Source organism: Lipotes vexillifer, unplaced genomic scaffold, assembly GCF_000442215.2.
Source record: "Lipotes vexillifer unplaced genomic scaffold, Lipotes_vexillifer_v1.1 scaffold1115, whole genome shotgun sequence".
Classification (NCBI taxonomy): Eukaryota; Metazoa; Chordata; class Mammalia; order Artiodactyla; family Lipotidae; genus Lipotes; species Lipotes vexillifer.
In genome coordinates, this window is record NW_006792080.1 from 1,635,443 (window position 1) to 1,641,845 (window position 6,403).

Consider the following 6,403-nt stretch of genomic DNA (forward strand, 5'->3'; position numbering starts at 1 on the left):
GGGCTCCTCCCCTCTGGGCAGCCAGCCTAGCCTCCCTGGCCCACCCTGAAGCCACGGCCTGGGAAGAGAAAGAGGACCCTGGGTGAGCAGAGGATGGTGGGCAGAGCCTGAACTGATGCACAGGGAGGCCCAGAGAGGGCAGGGCACACCCAAGGTCACACAGTGGTCCCAGGAACTCTCCCCAGGGTGAGCTGATGGGCCGATTAGGCAGCCACTTGGTATTCTGAGCAGCCAGAGGCCCCTCTCTGTCTCTGTAATTAATGGAGTGGCTTTTTAAAAGGATTCTAATCACCCCTGATCCTATCTGCTTATCACTAGCGTTCCTAATTAGATGATCCTGGCAGTCACTTGGCTAATTCCCCCCAGCCCTGTGCAGCCCTGCCCAGCCTGGGGCAGCCCCCCCACCCCAAACAACCCCAGCCCAGCCAGATGGGCGGTTCAGGCCTTCTCTCCCCTCAGGGCCCCTGGTTCTCTAACTGCATTACCTTCAGGATGGATGGGTGACAGCGATGGATGGGCCGCTGGATGGACAGTGACCGGTGAGTGAAGGGACTGAGTGATAGACAGCTACAAGGGTGGGTGGATGGACAGACGGACAGACTGGGAGGTTGAGAGCTCGGCCTGTCAGGTCAGGCGGCACGGCCGTTTCCTAGCTCTGTGTTCTTGGGGAAGTCACTTAACCTCTCTGTGCCTCGGTCTCCGCATCTCATCTGTAAAATGGGGGTAATCATAGTATTTTCCTCATAGGGTTGCTGTGAGGACAGCTTAGAACAGAGGAAGAGCTTGCTGGTGTAAGTTAACTACAGCAGTGTGGATAACGGGGGGCGGGGGGTGCTAGACGGATGGATGGAAGGACAGACTGACAGATGAGTGAAGGGAGGACTGGTCGACAGATGGTCCGAGGAAAAGGGTAGAGGAACATATACGCTAGTGGGCTGGTGGGAACCGGGCAGCTGGTGGGGTCGCCAGACAGGCGAGGGGAGTGGGGGACAGCCTGTCTTTTCCAAACGCAACAGGACCGTCTCAGCTCAGGTCCCAACACAGACATGGCTCAGCCCTGCCTTTCCTCCCCAGGACCTCCAGGAAAACTTCCAGCCCAGCACCCCCAGCCAGTGGACAGGTGCCCACTGGGTCCCCTGCATCCTTACCCTCAATCCCCACCCAGGTAACACCCGCTGCGGCTGGGCCACATGGTCTCTGGAGGCCCATATTTAGCCTCAGATGGGCGTTTACCGCCTGAGAGAAGCCATCATTTGTGGGACCACCCTCCCCACCGCCAAGGTCCGACGTGTGCCAGCCTGCAGGGCAGCAGCTCTCACCTCCCCGCCAACAGTGCCATAGACCCCAGCCCAGCACTGCCGGGAACAGCCCTGGGAAGGGCTCTGATCCCAATTCCAACAGCTGGTCCTAAGCATCCAGGAGAATTCAACCCCCAGGGGCTCCCCCAACACCCACGGGCCTCTGCAGCTTCTGAGTTGCGGGGCTTCCTACGTCTTCCTAGAAAAAGTATAGAACAAAGAAGCCTGAAGCATCTTTCAGAGTTAGGGCCGACACACATATGCACACATTCATACCATCATCCACCCACCCACCCGTCCCACATGTTTCCTGTGCTCTTATCACACCTGTGCTGTGGTCTAGGCACTCTTCTAGGTGCCGCAGGTGTATGTGCCAGCGAACACACTAGATGGAGCCTTGCCCTTACGGAGCTGACTCTAGTGGGAAGATACAAGAAACTGATGACAAGTGAAGGTTTCATCTAACATCAGGCAGTGAGAGGTGCCATGAGGAGAAAGCAGAAAGAGGGCTGCCCTTTCAGATGGGGCGGCCAGCAAGGCAGCACCCTCCGCACACGTGCTCAGACCCAGGCCCCACGCGTCAGTGCACGCCTGTATGCGTAAACACACGCGTATGCACGTGCACACAAGCACACACAAGCCCCCCACGAGGCCTGCAGCCCTGCCGTGGCTGCTGAATTCAGCTGACTCAACTCCCTTTCACCCACCCCACACAGGGAGCCCCTGCCCCAGGCTGTGGGAGAGAGAATGAGACACACAACAAACTTTGGAGCGAGAGGCGACGCCTGTCTGGTGCATTTGGGAAGGCGGCAGGGGGGGGCGGCGGGTGACACCTGGGCAGGGCCGGGAGGGGTTCGTTCCGGCAGGGTCTGGGGGTGGTGCGAGGGGCGGCGGCATTGGCCTCTGGTCTCAGCCTCACTCACATGAAGAGCCCTAGATGTAGACAGTGGATGTCTTTCCAAATGATGCAAAGCGCTCAGTCATGGAAAACATAATATTTCCAGGTGGGAAAGTGTTCATCGTGCAACTGTAAACACGTCTGCGTTCTCGGTCTGCACCGTCCTGGGTGCACTAGGAATTTATCTTTTTCTAAACCGCTGGTGCCAACAGGGACGGTGCTCCCTCCCCAGGGGCCATTTGCAATGACTGGAGGCACTTTTTTTTTTATAAATTAATTTTGTTATTTAATGTTATTTATTTATGTATTTATTTGTTTATTTGGCTGCGTTGGGTCTTCGTTGCTGCGCCTGGGCTTTTCTCTGGTTGTGGCGAACAGGGGCTACTCTCTGTCACGCTGCGTGGGCTTCTCATTGTGGTGGCTTCTCTTGTTGCGGAGCATGGGCTCTAGGCGGGCAGGCTCAGTAGTCGTGGCACATGGACTCAATAGTTGTGGCGCACAGGCTTAGTTGCTCTGCAGCATGTGGGATCTTCCCGGACCAGGGCTCGAACCCACGTCCCCTGCATTGGCAGGCGGGTTCTTAACCACTGCACCACCAGGGAAGCCCTGGAGGCATTTTCAATTGTCATGACTTGGAGGGAGTGCTCGTGGCATCTTGTGGGGCGAGGCCAGGGACGCTGCCAAACTCCTGCAGTCACACGACAGGCCAGGTGTCACCAGCGCAAGGCCAGGAACCCTGGGCTTACACCCCAGAATCATCGCTTGATGTGCAGTTATAATGCATTCGTACTTTTTGTGTGCCAAAGACATTCGCTTCTTTCATGTGAACATTTAAAACATACGGGTGACCTGTTTGGCTATTTCCCAATAAATTCATAAAGTCAGAACCTCGAAACATCGAGGGGTTGCCTGGGCCTGAGGGGACGAGGGCTGCAGAGGCTTAGATGCCAGGCCCAAGAGCTTGGATGTGTCCCGGGCTGGGGAGCCCTTGGGAAGATTTGAAGTGGGGGGAGGGAAAGGGACGTGATCAGTTGCATGTTCCAGAAAGATCTCTCCTCAACGAGACTGTTTCATACCCAGAAAACTGGTAGAAATGTAAAAGGCTGACATGACCAGGTGGTGGTGGTGAGGATGTGAAATTCCCAAAGCCTGCTGGTGGGAAAGTTAATTGGGACAAGCAGTGTGGAAATTCTTGGCCTTGTCCTGTCAGTGTGAGGGTGCTGAGTCCCTTGACTCAGTAGTTCCAGTTCTAGGCTTACCCCGCCCCCACGCCCGGGAGAAGCGGGGCCTGCTGTCATTCCGGGACTGCAGGACATTGTATAAACTCTGTCATGTTGGTCCCTCTCGCAGTCTTTTCTCTGGCTGGCTTTGAAGGAGGAAGCTGCCAAGAATCTTAACAGCTGCAAGAAAATCGATTCTGCCGAAACCAGAGGGAGCCTGACAGCCAATCAGTGTTTGCCTGGTCCAGCCTCTGATGAGAACCCAGCCCTGGTCTACATTTTGCTTGCAGCCGTGTGGGACCATAAGCTACACCGTGCCTAGGCTCCTGACCCACAGACCGTGAGACAGAAACCTGTATGCTTCTAAGCTTCTGAGTTTGTTGGGATTTCTTTTTTCTCTTAATTTTATGTCTGTGTGTGTGTGTGTGTGTGTGTGTATGTATATATATATATATATATATATAAATATATATATATATATATATATTTATTTATTTATTTTTATTTATTTATTTACTTTTGGCTGCGTTGGGTCTTCACTGCTATGCGAGTTTTCTCTAGTTGCAGCGAGCGGTGGCTACTCTGTTGTGTGCGCGGGTTTCTCATTGTGGTGGCTTCTCTTGCTGCGGAGCACGGGCTCTAGGCGCTTGCGCTTTAGTAGTTGTGGCACATGGGCTCGGTATTTGTGACATGCAGGCTCAGTAGTTGTGGCGCACAGGCTTGGTTGCTCTGCGGCATGTGGGATCTTCCCAGACCAGGGCTCGGACCCATGTCCCCTGCATTGGCAGGTAGATTCTTAACCACTGCACCACCAGGGAAGTCCCTGTGGGGATTTCTTACACAGAATAGAAAATCAGTACGGGGTCAGGGAGAGGGGGTGTTGTATTGTTAGCTATATTTTTGGCTATCTGAAATATTTCATAAATGGAATTAAAAGGTTACGAAAGATCCCCACGGCTGAAGAGACGGATTGCAGAGCACGAGCTGGAGGCCGGCGGGGAGGGGTGGTCACAGAGGAGGCCAGCGTGCTGCTCTGTGGGTGAGGGTGGAGCTGGGCAGTGTAAGGGGGCTCAGCGAATGTGTAGAAACGTCGCCTGCATCCCTAAATTCTGAGGAAGGGGAGGGGCCGTCCCAGCGTCCCCTCCACGCCTGGGAAACCTGGATCACAGCCCTCCCCCCAGGTCAGTACAGCCCAATTTGGGGGGAGGAGCAGGGAGAAGGAATAAGGATGGCATTTTCCCAGGGTCCCCTAGGGAGCCCTGCAGTGTGGGCTGGGGGGACAGATGGAGTGGTAGGAGGAGGCCGCTGGGCTGGGTCCACCACGTCCGTCTCCTGGGAGAAGCCCCCCGCCCCCGCTCCAGCCTGCATGCCAGGGGGAGCCATCCCGGGTAGTGGGAGCCCCAGCCCTGCCTGTACTCAGTGTCCGCAGCTGTACAGGAGGATGATCTGAGGGCACCCTGCCCGCTTGGGGGCAGGATGGGAGGAAATGCTGAAAGCACCTGCTGAACAGCCAGGACCGTCCCTTCGGCCCTCCCATCCCTGGCAGCCTTAGGTGCTGTGGGGAAGGAAGAACAAAGAGGTCCCCAAACACCCTGGGCTTCTAGGAGTGGAGACGGGCATCAGGGCTCAGTCTGAAGCCCACTGACTGAAACGGCCTTAGAAGGCGACCTCCTCGTTGGGTGAGCTCTCCAAGGACTGAGGAACCTTTGCCTTCCACATATTATCCTTGTAACAACCCTGCAAAGTGTGGTCTTATTTTACCGGTGAGGAGTCAGGATTCAGAGAGGCTAAGCCACCTGCTCAAGGCTGCACAGCAAGAGACAGGCAGCTCTGTATGCCGCACAGTCAGTCCTTGTCCTTCGGTGACATTGGTTAGGAAATGGGGAGCTCTGAGGGGCTGAGGGGAGGGAGACTTCAGATAAGGCTTCCTCTCGTATCTTTGGCTGGGGTTTTGAAGGGTGAAGAGAAGTTCTCCCGGCAGATCTGAAGGAGAGAACATCCCAGGGAGAGAGACCAACCAGGAACATGGCAGAGAAAAGAAAAAAGGTTTTGTGAATGATTATTTCCTACATTACAAAAGTGGCACATAACACCTTAAAATATTAGCCCAAGTTTATAAAGTGAAAAGTACCCTCTCACCACCCCGGTATTTCATACTTCCCGGAAGTAACCGCTGTTATTCATTAGGCATATGTCTTCCCGTGTTTTTTTCTATGCGTACACAAACATTTCTTTTTTTTTTTTTGCGGTACGCGGGCCTCTCACCGTTGTGGCCTCTCCCGTTGCGGAGCACAGGCTCCGGATGCGCAGGCTCAGCGGCCATGGCTCACGGGCCCAGCCGCTCCGCAGCATGTGGGATCCTCCCGGACCGGGGCACGAACCCGTGTCCCGTGCATCGGCAGGCGGACTCTCAACCACTGCGCCACCAGGAAAGCCCTCTTCTGCCTATTTTTAAGTGAATTTCCTAATTTTTTTTTTTTTTTTGGCCGCATTGTGGGGTTTACGGGATCTCAGTTCCCCAACGAGGGATTGAACCTGGGCCGTGGCTGTGAAAGCCTGGAATCCTAACCACTGGACCGCCAGGGAAGTCCCTGAATCTCCTAATTTAAAATCATTTGCAATTCATTCATATTTTTGGCAGACATCAGGCTGCTGGTCCTAGATCAGAGCAGGTCTTCACCCAGGGAGGTGCTGTTCCGCCGGGTGTTCCAACACCACTGGATTGAATAACCCTCCCCACTGCATTGATCAGGATACCTCCTTTATCATCCATTATCTTATAAATAATAGGGGCTCTTTCGGGCTTACCCGAGCCTGGGCCATTGATCTGCTTATTCTGACAGCACAACCACAAGGTTTGAACAATTGTGATCACAGAATTTTGTTTAATACTACAAAGCGTTTTACACACACACACACACACACACACACACACACACACACACACACACACACACACACACACACACACACACACACACACACAC